Source organism: Vulpes vulpes, chromosome 12 (assembly GCF_048418805.1).
Source record: "Vulpes vulpes isolate BD-2025 chromosome 12, VulVul3, whole genome shotgun sequence".
Taxonomy (NCBI): Eukaryota; Metazoa; Chordata; class Mammalia; order Carnivora; family Canidae; genus Vulpes; species Vulpes vulpes.
In genome coordinates, this window is record NC_132791.1 from 91858909 (window position 1) to 91874308 (window position 15400).

The 15400-nt window shown below is 34.1% G+C and overlaps 1 long non-coding RNA gene across 1 annotated transcript in view; it reads left to right on the plus strand.

Moving 5' to 3' along the window:
- The first annotated feature begins 444 nt into the window (after window positions 1–444).
- Window positions 445–15400, plus strand: part of LOC112920465 (uncharacterized) — a 28880-nt gene continuing 13924 nt past the window's right edge. The window contains exons 1-3 of the long non-coding RNA XR_003235071.2: window positions 445–825; window positions 5729–5781; window positions 7279–7332. This is a non-coding gene — a long non-coding RNA (uncharacterized lncRNA). The remainder of the gene's footprint in view (window positions 826–5728; window positions 5782–7278; window positions 7333–15400) is intronic.

The window sequence follows — 15400 nt, forward strand, 5'->3', positions numbered from 1 at the left end:
TTTCTGTCTGTGGGCTGTTATAACAAGAGCTCAGTGAATACCTTGCCTGTTACAGAGTGGGAAATTGTCACAAAGGGAAAACTTGAAGGTGTCGGAGAGCATTTAAAATATTGAGTCATGAGTGATGCTTTCAAAGAAACAATGCTCTCTGCTGTTTTCCACTTGTACTGAAAATATCAAAACAAAACAGCAGTGATGAAACTTATTATTTTAATCAAGCCTCCCCATTAAAATCCCACCTCTCATCACTCTGGCCAAATGTCACAGCAAGGGAAGTTTTGATTCTCTACCACCAGGTGTGTCGAAAGAGGCTGATGTAAACGTCAACCCCCGCAAACAAAGGTCTGTATATTTGGAAACAGCCAAGTGGCTTGCTGACTCACTGGCTTGCATCTGCTTTATCTGATGTAGATCCATGTGATGTGTCGATCCAGTGACTGAGCCAGTGGTTCAAAGCATGTTTATAGTTCAGACTGGCTACTACAAAAGTGTGCAGTCAACAGCCAGCATCGAAAACTTGCTCCAGAGGGTCAACCCAAAGAGTCAGCACTTCATTTTTGAAGAAGCATTTTCCTGCTTTGACAATGTCTAGAGCACTGTGCTGTCCGTCTTGAGTTGCCTCCATCTGCACATGGGTGTTCTAGATTTCTCACAAGTGTGGTTGCACCAAGTTATTCTTCCACTGGTAGTGAATGGCTCGTTTTTTCAACACTGTTGGTGTTCTCTCTCTCTCTTTTTTAAATTTCAGAAACGTACAGTGTTTCTAGCTTCAGGTGTACAATACAGTGATTCAACAACGCTGTGCATGACTCAGTGCTCATCATGGTAAGTGTCCTCTTAATCCCCTTCACCTATTTCATACATCCCCCCCGCTCTGGGAATAATCTGTTTGTTCTGTAGTTACCAGTGTCTTTTTTAAAGATTTGTGTCTCTCTCTCTCTCTCTCTCTTTTTTTTTTTTTCTCCTTTGCTCATTTGTTTTGTTTCTTAAATTCCACGCCTGCGTGAAATCATCTGGTATTTGTCTTTCTCTGACTGGTTTATTTCATATGCTCTAGCTCCCTCCATGTTGTTGCAAATGGCAAGATTTCGTTCTTTTTTATGGTTGAATAATATTCTATCGTGGTTAAAAAGAGAATGCCAATAGCCAAATTATGGAAGCAGCCCAAGTCTTTAAAATAAAAGGCTTATTCTTTCAATTTGCAATTCTTTTATGATTAATTAGAGAGGACACCTTTTCATAAGCTTATTGACTGTTTTGTTTTCTTAAAAAATGTTTGAGTTGCCTGTTCATATGCTTTGTTCATTTTTATATTGGGCGGTTTCTTCCTCTTAGCACTTCACTAGATTTCCTTATATGTAATAATTCTCTCTTGGTTCCCTATACTGTTTCCCTTCTGTAATCTGTGGCTACCTCTTTCATTCCCCTCCCATTGTCTTTTAAATACTTTTATTTAGAGATCATCTCAAACATACGGAGAAGTTCTAAGAATAACAGTGTAAAGAACAGCTATGAATATTTTTTTCCAGATGTACCTATTCTATATTCTGCTCTCTTTGTATGCACTGGTGTATATACACAATCATGACCCATATATGTGATATCTCGTTATACAAATATGCTTTTAAGGAGGTCAAATTTCTCAGCTTTCTTCTTCATGCTTGTGTTTTTGGAGCCTTATTTAAGAACTTGTCCTTACTCTAATTTAGTATTATATTTTCTTCTAGAAATGTAAAGCTTTGTTTTTATTTATTTTATTTTTTTAAAGCTTTGTTTTTATATTTATGCCAAGTACCCATGTATTTTGTGTACAGTGTGAGGTAAAATTTTAGTTCTTTTTCCTAGAGATAAAAAAAAAAAATTTGCGTTGCCAGTAAGTACATTAGTAATTTTTTTTCATATTGATGTATAATTATACTTTGATCATATGAGATATCTAGAGCTATACCTATAACTGTAGTTATAAAAACATACACACATAAAAAGGACATAAGAACACAACAGAAATCGCAAAGACAGGCACCTGTCCCTCCCACTCTCCCTAGATCTCTCTCCTTGTCTCTCTATACATTATGGATGTGTGTGTGTGTATAGTATGTATATATACTGTGTGTATATTGTATGCATCTGCATAATTATACAGTATAGATATATAGGAATAGATAGAGGTGTGTGTATGTATATGTAGATATAGAATTATACTATATTTTTGTATATAGATTTACATTATGTATATTATATGGTATATCATATATTAACTATATATGCATGTATAGGCATATATGTGTACAGTGTAGATATATATATTATATAAATGTTTGTGTATATAAAAACATATAGTAGTAACTTTTTAGTTACCAGTTTCTGTTCTGTTCCAGTGGTCTGTTTGCTTAATAATTGAGATTGTAGTTTAGTATTTTAAATACTGTATCTTCAAAATTTGTCTTCATAAATTTCTTCCATCTTGCAATTCTTCTGCGGTGTTTTTATTGTGTTTGGATATGTCTTGTTTCTCTGCCACCATCATATTTTAACAGCAGATTGTTAAATTCTATGGAAACATTTTGGCATTTTATTGGCTTTAGTTTAATTTAGAGATTTAATTTGGACATTATATCTTTTCTGATATTGGGTCTTAGCATCCATTAATATAGTATATTTTCCCATTTATAAAAATAGTTTTTGTCTCCTGGTTATATTCTCTATTTTCATAGAGATCTTGAGTACTTTGTTAGGCTTATTGCTATGCACTTTACTGTTATACTGTTTTTGTTTTCCTACTGAAATAAGCTTTTTTTTTTTTTTTTTTTTTTTGCCTAGTATATTTCACAACAATTTATTTCAGTGCTTTGAAATGTTCTTATTTTTAGGTTGTTTTTAGCCACCTGTTTATTTGTCTTAGTTTTAAATGCCTGCAAGTGCATTCTCTTGGATTTGGATAGCAAAATATACTATCAGTCAGATAATTTTGTTTCCTCTTTTCCAATTATTATTCTCCTTTTTACTCATATTGCACTGATTAGCACCTCCAATACAAAGTTAAATGGAAGTCTCCTGTGATTCCTCCCTTAGCAGGCATGCTTCCAATATGTCTTAATGAGCATTTTGTTTGTTGTAGTTTACTTGGAGATGATCTTTTATTACTTAAAAAACTTCCTTTTCTTCAGAAATGTAATGCAGGGGGCTGCCCGGGTGGCTCAGCGGTTTAGCGCCGCCTTCATCCCGGGGTGTGATCCTGGAGACCAAGGATCGAGTCACACGTTGGGCTCCCTGCATGGAGCCTGCTTCTCCCTCTGCCTGTGTCTCTGCCTCTCTCTCTCCTCTCTGTGTATTCTCATGAATAAATAAATAAAATCTTAAAAAAAAAAAAAAGAAATGTAATGCAGTTCTATTGTGAATAAATTGTATTTTTTGTATCTTTGAGGTGATTGTGGTATTTTCTTCTTAATTTTATTAATAAGCTATATGATATTATAATAGATTCTTTGGAGTTGAGTCACCTTTACATATTGTGAATAAATCTTATGTAATTGCAATATTTTTATTTTCAAGCACTGCCATCTTTGATTTGCTGATATTTTATTTAGGATTTCTGCATCAGTCTTTATATAGGAGAGTGGCCTTTATATTTTCCCCTATCCAATATACAATCAAATTATAATATTTATTGGCATAGTGTTTAAAGCTATCTACCGAATCTACTGTTAGCATTTTTTTTCTTTTTTTTTTGTGATACCAATATCATGTATTTTGAGATTTTTTTTTCATTTATTAGTATTGCTTGAGACTTATCTGTTGTGTTACTTTCTTTTTTAATGGATGATTACTTATGGGGATCCTTTGCGTTAATATTTGTTAATTTTAGTACTTACCTGTTTTTATTTCATTCTTTCTGCTTTCTTTAGTTTCATCTCTTTTTAATAGCTTTTTGAAAACATCTCTCCACTTTTTTCAATTTCTCATTTTTAAAACTGAGTATGTTTAAGATATAAAATAAACATGAAATTGCATTTGCACTCTGTCCCCAAACTATGCTATATTTCACTTTCATTGTTGTTCAGCTTACAATATGTAGTATATCTGATATTCCCACCTTAAATCTTGTAACATTGTTCAAATTTCTTGTTTTTCTACAATTTTTTAATCTACTGGAACTATAATTTCTGAGACATGTGTGTTGAAATTTCTCACAATGATTGCAAATTAGTCATTTGTCAGTTTTGTTTTATATTTTGAAGTCATGTTTTTATGTGCTCACTAGATTGTGACCATTATAATTTCTCAGTAGATTGTTATCTTAATAATTATCTAGTTTTTCTATGACTATGAAAACTCTTTCCTTGAATTCCATTGCTCTGTAACAATTTTGCTATATGATTTATCTTTGGCTTGGAATTTTTCTGTTTTTCTCTTTCATATCTTTATTTTCAATCTTTATGTAGGTTTACTTTAGGTATATCTTTGCTACCTAGAGAGCTAGATTATCTTGAGTTTGTGCTGAAGATTTTGTGAAAATGAGTTCAAGTCATTTATGTTTATTTAACCATAAGAATAATTGGACTTATTCTATCATTTTGTATTACTTTTCACATCAAAACATTTTTCTCTCTTTCTGCTTTTTTAAAAAAATATTGGTATATTTTAAATATCTTTCTCTATCTGCCATTCCTAAAGCTGTAGATTGCATTTTATTTATTTGAATGATTAATTTGGATTTTATTTTATTTTATTTTTAAGGATTTTATTTATTTATTCATGAGAGACACAGAGAGAGAGAGAAGCAGAGACAGAGACCAGGACCCCGGGATCACGCCCTGAGCCAAAGGCAGACCTCAACCACTGAGCCACTCAGGCATCCCGATTCATTTGGATTTTAATTTTCATGCTTAATCATTAGTTTTTCTACAGAATATTTGGGTTTTTAGTGCTTTTATTACCTTAAAATCTCAAACAGTCTTGTTATTTATAATTTTTCCTTATTTTTTTCCCACAGTATATAGTTATGTTTACCAATTTATTCTATCAGCTTGTATATTCACTATTGTTTCTTTACCCCACATGATATTCACTTTTTTTCATCAATGAAATGCATTTTCATTGAGGATATGATTATTGTAATCCCTCTCAGTCATTTTATATGAAAAATATCAGTATTGTGTAATGATTAAAACCTTAGGTTCTAATGACAAACTAGGTTCATATTTGCCTCTGTACTCATTAGCTCAATTAACATTGGGAAGCTAACATTTATCTTAGAATAAAATGTAATAAAAATTATTTCTAGGTCATAAGGACAGTGAAAATTAAATAAGATAATATATGTAAGGGGCTTAGGACAGCGGTTTGTGGCAAACATGGAATAAATGTTCACTATTTTTATTAGCATTTGACTTTTACCCTTCTATTTATTCCATTTGGAAATAAATTTATTAAAAAGTGGCAAAAATAGAATGCCCAGGACTTTTTTCCTGACCCATTGAGAACATGTGGCCAACCTGATGACTTAACACTTTAGTATATATTTTCATAAACATATTTTTGACATATGTTTTTTAAAAACAAATTTTCTTCTAACATGACCAAAATGAAAAAAAAATTGACATTAATATATTACCACTCTAAACCTCAGACCCCATTCAAGTGTTCCTAATTGTTACAAAATGTCCTTTGTAGCAAAAATAATGCAATTTAAAACAATGAATTGCATTTAGTTTTCATTTCTTTTCAGTCTTCTCAAATATGGAACAGTTCCTAACTCTTCCCTTGATGTTTATGTCCTTGGTAAGTCTGAACCTTATAGACTAGTTATTTTGAAGACGATTTCTCTATTGGGGTTTGTCTGTTGTTTCCTCACGATAGGTTTATGTTACAACTACAGGATTATATTAGGAGAGATACTGCTTTTTGCTGCATTTTATCAAGGAGCACAAAATCTCCATTTATTCCATTACTGATGATGATCACAAGGGTCACTTGATTTAAGTGGTATTGACCTTAACCTTCTCCATATAAATTTTTTTTTTCCTTTTGTGATCATGATGGCTTTGCACCTTTTCACCTTAGCTAAGCTTGAACTTGGGTTCCCAGAATTCCTTTCCCTGTATGGTTCTGAATGAGAAGCTCTCACAAGGGAAATCTGATTGAGATCTGAAAAGCAGGAAGGCAGTAGCAGCCATGTTCATGATCAGAAGGTTGATGAAGTGTCAGAGGCTGTGACCGTTCTCAAATATCTGGCTGACATGAGAATCCATTAGAATCCACAGTTCCTCCCGCTCCTGCTGCAACCATGTCACGTGCATGTTTATTTAGCTTTGTGACAAAGGGCATCAGCGTCTCCTGCAGATAAGATAGCTTATCGTCAACACTGGAGGCAGTGCAAAACTGACATGGGTTCATCCTCGTGGGTTCCAATTTTTCCTTGCCCTCCCCACTTCACAACCAGGTTTCCTTTCCTGCCCACCCACTCTGCTGACTTCTGACCTAGCTCAGAGGCAGAAGCAACAGCTATGTGCTAAATTGCATAACTAGAACTCTTGATTGCATGAAGTTAAACCTCTCACCATAAGTTCCTTATTCTATATCACTCCTAACACTTCTGTTTCTCTGATCAATCCCTGATAGAAATATAGAAATATTTGTACCTATCAACCTATCTAGAAAGCCATGAGTTAGTCCCCTTTTGAAGCTAAAACTATGAGGTTCATTTTTTTTCCCATGTGTCTAACTCTCTTCTAATATGAGAAATGTAGCTTCTATCGGAATTAATATGTTTACTATTTGACCAATTCCTCTGAATATAACCGATCTTTCATAGTCATCCAACACAGATGCCTTACTGAAGCTACTTGGCAGAGACATCCCAGACGAGCTCATTTCTCTATGTGGACCCCCTCTTATTCTGCTTGGCCTCTGATGTACCATGTCAGATGAGTCTTCTCACCCTGCTAGCACATGGGTACCTTTCTAGGCAGGAGCCCACCATCATCCCCCCCCCCCCACCCCATATCCATCTCTCCTCATTCTTGTCTGTCTCTGATACACTGTGTACCACCCCCTTACATCTCCAACTCCATGCCTGATTAGATGCAATGTTGCTCAGCGCCATCTAATGATGGTAGGATTTTTCAAAAAGGAAAAGAAGGACAAAAAGATACTAGAAGAAACAGAAAAACTTGCTCTTATATTTGCATGACAGTTTGTCTTGAATACCTTTCTAAGTTAAGAAGTTTCTTGTTTGTTTTTAACACAAAATTTAAAGATATGTTTCTTAATTTCTAGCTTCTCTGGTAGCTAAGACGAGTGATGTTGATTCTAATTGTCCTCCTACTATAGGTAATGTATTGCTCCTTGATTGTTTTAGAATATTAGTTTTGTTTTTCTTTCCCTTAAGTTTTGCAGCTTGACTACAACATGCCTATATAGATATATTTCTTTGTTCATATATTTTCTGTTCACTATTTATAATGGCCTTTTGTTCTGATGTCTTTATATGTTTCTTAAGTACTGAAAAAAGTCAATAGTTGTGTGAGCCGAGAGAGGTGTTAACTAATTCTACTGTGATAATTATTTTGTGATTTTAAGTATATCAAATCATCACATTGTGCACCTTAAATTCACACCATGGTATATGTCAATTATATCTCAATAAAACTTAAAAAAATAAGTTGAAAATAAAATTTTAAACAAGTGGCAATTGTGCACAAAAAGAAAACCTTTTGAGTATGTTTTGATTTGTGAGATGAATATTTGTTGCGTTCAAGTTGAATTTAAAAGCCAAAAAGAGTGGTTATTTTTAATATATTCTTTTCCATCATCTGTATACTTTTCCTAGGTTCCTCATATGACAAAGACTAGAAGGTTTGTAATGTCTTTTCTTACTTGTCTTGAATTCTTTTTGGATTCCTTAGTGCTACCTTGAAATTCAATGATTCTCACACATATTGTATATAGACAAGAGTCCATCCCACCTATTTTATTGAAAGATTTTTAAAATGTTTTAATGAATTCTAGATCAGACTATTCTCCTACATGCTACTGTGTGACTTGGGATAAATTATTCCTTCACTGTCCCTCAGTTTTCTCATTTTTAAATAAGAAAAGTATCTACTTTATTGCATTATTGTGCTGTCATCCTTAGCTATTACTATTATTTTATTATATTAAATTCTTATTTTTTCCTGTACTTCAAATTATATCATCTTTATATCCACCTTTTCTTTTTTTTTAATTTTTATTTATTTATGACAGTCACACACAGAGAGAGAGAGAGAGAGGCAGAGACACAGGCAGAGGGAGAAGCAGGCTCCATGCACCGGGAGCCTGACGTGGGATTCGATCCCGGGTCTCCAGGATCGCGCCCTGGGCCAAAGGCAGGCGCCAAACCACTGAGCCACCCAGGGATCTCATATATCCACCTTTTCTTGTTTCATTTATGCCTGTTTTTATTTCATAATTTAAAAAGTAAAAAGAACCTCTGTGTTCCTTTTGTATATACAGAACATATAAAATGCCTTGTCAGATTCATCTATATAATTATTTTTCATCTACAGTGCATTCTTATTCCAACAGATTTTGTGAACTTCTTTCTTAATTTTCTTAGATTATTTACATGCCTTAGAAATTGGGTTTATATGTATGCTGTGTGGAAGTCTCCTTACAGCCTTTACTCTCTCTGTGCAAACTCCTCCCTGTTCACCAATATTCTATTTGTATTTATGGTCCTCATCTGAAACAGGTCAAATCATAGAACCTGTTTCCTGCCTCAAAGTGTTGCAAGGGATATCACATATCCAGTTGAAGAACTAGAGGGTGGTTTGAGTAGTTCCTGGTGGAAGAAAAGAACTGCATTTGTGTCCTTTGACTAATTCTCTAAAAACAATATCTTCAGACAGGTCATCAATGACTTTTTGTCTAGGTTTCAGGCTTCAAATTATGAGAAAACATTTTTTTTCCTAGTTATACATGGAGCACGTTTAGTCTCCATTTCCCTTTCAGAAAACAAAGTCTTGGCTGCCACTGCCTGTGCAAGGATTTTTACATCCCTTACCCTTTTATGTTCCTGTTTTCTTTGCTGTGAAGATGTTTATTTTATTTTATTTTGTTTTGATTCTTCTGTGTCCTCAGAATTTTTCTTATTTTCTTCTTATGAATTATTTACTTATTTTTATTAAATTTTTCTTATTTTCTTCTTATGAATTATTTACTTATTTTTATTGTTTATTTTTATCTGCTATTTGCATATGTTGGAAGCTTGGCTTGGTCTCTTAATTTCTAGATAGTGATGTTCCTACTGTCTGTACTTTGGTTCAATTCTCCATTTCAAAGTTGATACAGTTGTCAGAGTATATGTTGACTTTTTATATAACAAACACACACACACACACACACACATCTCTAAACATAGAGTATCCACTTAGGCTTAGAATACTGAACATATACAATAAAAATACAATATTAACATATTGATGCCTATATTTTCCCAAGACTAGTTAAGAGTTTTGTCATTTCTTTCCAGTTGACTTCTAGGAAATGTGCAAATGTATTCCAAGTTTTAAAAAACAATTTGTGGAGGTCCCTGGGTGGCTCAGCAGTTTAGCACCTGTCTTTAGCCCAGGGCATGATCCTGGAGACCCGGGACTGAGTCCCGCATCGGGCTCCCTGCATGAAACCTGCTTCTACCTCTGCCTGTGTCTCTGCCTCTCTCTCGCTCCCTTGGCATCTCTCATGAATAAATAAAATATTTAAAAAATAAAAATTAAAAAATCACATTTATGATCAGAATTGACTGAGTAGGTGGAGACTCTTACCCTTAAAGAAACAACAGAGACAGGTAGTACATTGTAGCATCTAATAAGATATGTATAGTCTCTCCTTTTTAATGAATGCCAGACCTTACTGCTTTTTGGTCCAGTCCGTTACTAAGAAAAATAGCATGTTTCAAATATTTTAAAGATGTAGAATGTTGCAATATTTTTTTGAAAGAGGAAAACAATAGTACCAAAACAGTGATAATTTTTAAGAAGCAAATCGTATTCCAAAACCACAGTTCTGTTTTGTCAGACAAAAGCTAGAAAATGTATTGTCACTTCTAAAACCACTAAATCTGTATTAATTTTTGCATGATGTTTTAAAATATAATTGAATGCTCAAAGGGAATGTCTTTGGTTATAATTCTGCTTAATAATTGGGACATACCATGATGGTATGCTAGGCCACAAAAGTGGGATTTGCAGAAAAAAATGGGGAAAAACAAATTTGCAGTACTTTTCTGACCATCTAATTCTCTCATAAAAAAAGAGACTGAAAATAATTTTGGATTGCCTCTTGGGCCCTGTGAGTCTTACCCCTTCACCCAGGTATGGGCTGTTTACATGGGAGAGCTGCCCTAGGATTCTCTTAGCTCTTGTTTAAGAGAGTCTTACAAAGGAACAAAAAAGAGTTGCAATGCACTGTAATAAATAATATGATGGCAGTAGGCATGAGATGCTATGGAGCTGTATTCACAGGAAAGGCTCTGATGTAGGCTCTTAGGGTCACCTTATTGAATGTGGTGATTCAAGTTCAGTCTTGAAGGCAATGGGTATAGGATGAGGTCTGAGGCAAGGGAACAGCTCAGTGTCCACTGGTAAGAGGGGAAGCTGTTCCTAGATGCTGGGGAAGTGACAAATAAACTGCAGGTGTTATTAGGTAAATATTATCTAAATACTTATTTAGATAATAAGTAAATATTATCTAAAGCGAAGGAACTGCCAAGGAGGAATTCCCAACAATGTAACAGAAGGGACTCAAATGATCCACAAAAGTCCCGCAGAACATTTGCCAAGTTCAGTGAGAAGCAACACAATTTCACACAGTATTTATCTAATAACACCTTTCTGCTCCCCACTCCATCCAAATTTCCCCTGTTTACTGCACTAGTCCAACCTGGAGTCAGACACCATGCTCAGTAGGATGCGGAACAGAAGTAGAAGTGTAAGGTAGGGGCAAGAGGAAAGCCAACAGCCCTCTGATCACCACAGCCACAGAAATAGAGGCATGGCAAGCTCCATAGCATGCGTATTAAAAGATGTGAAGGACCAAAATGACATTTCTTTATGCTTATTCCCCACGAGTTTTGTTTCCTTAATGTCACATTTATACTCGTAAAATGGGATTCGTAATACTCACCTCATATGGTTTTTGTGGGAATGGAGAGAGGCAATATGCATTAAAAACATGGCACACACCTGGCTTAAAGGAAGAGCTTGCTATTAAATTATTTTAGCATTCTTCCTTTCTTACATTTATCATGATTGGAATAATTAGCTGAAATGATTAGCAAAGGGAGAAATAAGTTACTAAGATGAATCAGAGATGGAAGCTGATCACTGATCAGCTAATCATGTACCTTATATAGGGAAAGCCCAGCAGATGGGAGGAGGTCAAGAGTGGCAATGGGCTTTTCATCCGTCAGGCCTTCCAAGACTGACCTATCACACGGGCTACCATCTTGGGTCTGTGTCATTAATTCATCTATCTTGTCTTTTGTTTAAATCATTCAGCTAAAAATCTTTGATAGTTCCCCTGTGAAACTCTGAGAGACCATCTCAGAAATCAAAGGAGAAGACACAACACTCTTGATAAAAAAATTACACAATGTCAAGCTAAAAATTCCCCCTCAATCATCTGTTAAATGACTCACTTTCTGAAGATTCTTTCTTGAATATGTGGTATTGAAGGATATGATTCATAGTTTTGGCATATTTGTGGATTTGTCCCATGAAGATAAAAGGAGTGAAGCACGTGAGCAGCAATAAAAGGCCACTACTGCAGAAGAAGGTCTGTGAAATTATGGTGGCTTTCTGTTTCCATGGAAACTCACTTGTGGTTTGGGTGCAGCCCATGCCTTCTTTTAGAGCCAAAATGTTATATCCAATCATGATAATGTTCTGATCTATAGTTTTCTAAAATATCCAATCAATTTATTTCATGTTCTGACTTTTCTTCTCACATAGTGAATATTTAGTTGAATCAATGATTTGATGTCACGTGGGTACAATCAAGTGTCTATTGCATTCATTAGATTTTTAGTTCAATTACTCAAAAGGACATTTTCCTCTTCGGCATAAACTTGGAGTATGAAACACTTGGGAAGTAGTTTCATTGGGTTACTTTTAATCTAATAATGTATTTATAGCACTCAGTTTCCCCTTCTTTCAGGAAACAGTGTACTTATTACAAAAGAAAGTGTTATTTTTTTTAGCATCCCTTTCTATATATAGCAGGTATTACATTTCTGGCAATCATCTGCAAATAAGGTTTTAGTATTTATGTTTGCTATTTTGCTATACTGTTGTTATACTGATCTGTTTTCAGGGAGACTGAGGGTTAGGGATATGAGATATTGACATTATTCTGAATTTTGTCTACTTAAAATATACGACTACATTTAGTCACGGTTTGAAATATATGTTCAAGTGTGTTTAGTCAATATTTAGAGTCTTTTAGTCTCATGCAGAAGGAAATAATCATTTCTATAAGAACTTTTACTGAGTGAAGTCAGCAGAATCTGAATATAGTATATTTATGATATTTAAAAGGGAGTGGGGTGTAAGCAAGTGTTGATACAGATAGATCAATGAATATTGTCAGAAATTTAGATAATTGGATAATTATAAAATAGAATTCCTGGGGCACCTGAGTGGCTCACGTGGTTAAGAATCTGACTTGAAATTTCAGCTCAGGCCACGACCTCAGAGTCATGAGATTGAGCCCATGTCAGGCTCTGCGCTAAGTGTGGAGTCTACTTGGGATTCTCTCTCCCCCTTGCTCTTTGCTTCTCCCACCAATTTATACTTCTTCTCTCTTAAACAAACAAATAAATAAATAAATAAATAAATAAATAAATAAATAAATAAGTCTTTAAATAAAAATTCCTTATTCCTGTGATTGGGCACATGACCAATCACAGTATCTCTATTTTTTACTATTTTGTTTCATCTGTTCTCCAAGGAAATTGCAGTTTCTCATTTCCCTTGAGACATTGAATTGTATGGATGCTAATTTTATTTATGTCCTGTGTAAAACCAACTTCAACTATGAAGTGAATAACTGTTGAGAACCAAATAAATAGTATTACTTATAAATTAGGGAGTGATACTTAAACATGATTAAGTTTCTTACATAATTTTTAGACGTTTCAAACAAGAAGTATCTGAGCAGACTAGGGTACTCTGATGCATACATTTTGCTTTATTTTGGATTTCCTATATGATGTCAAAATATTTGCTTTGAAAAATGAACTCTTTATTTAGCCCCTGAGCTAAATGATTTATATGACAAGAGTTTGCTTAATGCCAAAAAATAGAAGTACTGTGTTTATCACCTGAATATTTTGGCATTGTTCTAAAACCTGGGTAAAATAGGTAATGGGAGTTAAGGAGGGCACTTGTTGTGATGAGCACTGGGTGCTAGATTGTACATCACTAGATGTACACTAGGTTGTACACCTGAAACTAATATTATAATGTCTCTTAACTAACTGGAATTTAAATAAAAATTTAGAAAATACAAATAAAACTGATATATATATAATATATAAAATACTGTTACATTTATAATGGTTTCATGTGTCCTTCAGAATTGACTTACCTTAAAAAAGGGTATTCTAGAGAAGATAAATAGGTGATAGATAGACTTAGTGCTTTGTTACCTTAGTCCCTAAATGTTTTTTTTTTAACCCATTGATTTTATTTTATTTTTTTCATTTTTTTTCTGGGTGTTTTTTTTTCTAAATTGCTTTAGAACAATGCTATTTATTTTTTTACAATGCAAATATTAAATATTTAAAACATAAATATTAAATGACACACTCTTGCACAAGCAATGGGACAAACAACAATACAGCAAATCAAAACAGGTCTCAAAACAAAAGAGGAAGAACACACAATACTCCCAAGCCTATGGGATACAGCAGAAGCAAATGTTAGAGTGAAATTTCTACTCTAAATGCTTTACCAAGAAAAAAGTTCAAATAAACAATATGACACCACAAGGAAACAGAAAAATAAGAAACTTAGCTGAGATTTAGTAGAGGAAGGAAAGAACAAAGAAAAATCAGGAATAAATAAAATAGAGACTAGAATAAACAATAACATAACACTGAAAGTACCAGTTTTTCCACAAAAAGAAACAAAATTGGCAGTGCTTTAACTACACTAGCTAAGGGGGAGAAAAGAAAGAGTTCTCATAAACCAAAATGAGAAATGGAGGAAAAAACAGTACAACAGATAATCACAGAAATATGTAGTATGATAACAGATTACTCTAAGCAATTATATACTAACAATTCAGATAACTTAGAAAAAAAAAACCCAGGTTAATGCTAAAAATGAACAAGTTACCAAGATTGAATCATGAATCTTAAATCCAGTACATAGGAAATTTTAGAAGAATAATAAGAACAAAAATTGAATTAGGAATAAAAATCTCCCAGCACAGAGAAGCCCAAGGCGGCAGGTTTCATTGGTGAGTTCTATCAGACATTTAAAACAATAATTAATGACAATCTTTATCAAAATGTTACAAATAATGGAACAGAGGAAACACATTATTTCATTCTGTGAGGCCAGTATTACCCTGCACCAAAGCAGGATAAAAACAATACAAAAACATAAAAGTCAAAAAAAAAAAAAAAAAAAGAACATAAAAGTCTAGTTTGTCCGGTAGAAGTATTACTATTCGGGCTTTCTCACTCTCCTATTCCTCAGCTCTTTACTGCTATCTTAGGTCATATTTTACACAGCAACCACCATCTGCCATCAGGCTGACTGAAACCCAAGTGGAATCTCATAATTCCCCTTTACTAAACTATGCAAAGTAGCTGGCAGGGAAAGCCCACAATCAATGTCATTTCTAGATTTGAGCATATCCTCCACTATTGAAATGTAGCCACCCTGACAGTTCTGGCAGTTTGAACTATTGAAACTAGAGCCACTCTGATCAGAAAGGATCATCTGTAATGTATTTATAAAATACGGTTAGAGTTTGATCTTGTATGATTCATCAAATTACTGTAGGGCATCTGTTTGGTGACCAGCTCACTCTTCTTTTGGGCAAGTCAAGGCATTAGAGAGCTTGTGTTAAAACACACCCAAGGTTCAGTGTAGTTGCCTACTGAGTCATACTCTGGAATATAGAATGTGCCACTCTACCACACTATTCAGGGGGGGAAATGTAAGTTATATGGCTCATAAAGCAAAAGGGATAACTCATACTCTCCACTCCTCCAGATGTATGTTTGAAAAATTGTTTTTTTTTCTGTTTTTTTTTTTAGTTAGAAAATACATTTATTATTTACAGAAAAGCACAATGAGGTCATTGTTAGTCAAAGTCCCACTGACGAGCAATAGCTGCTGTTACA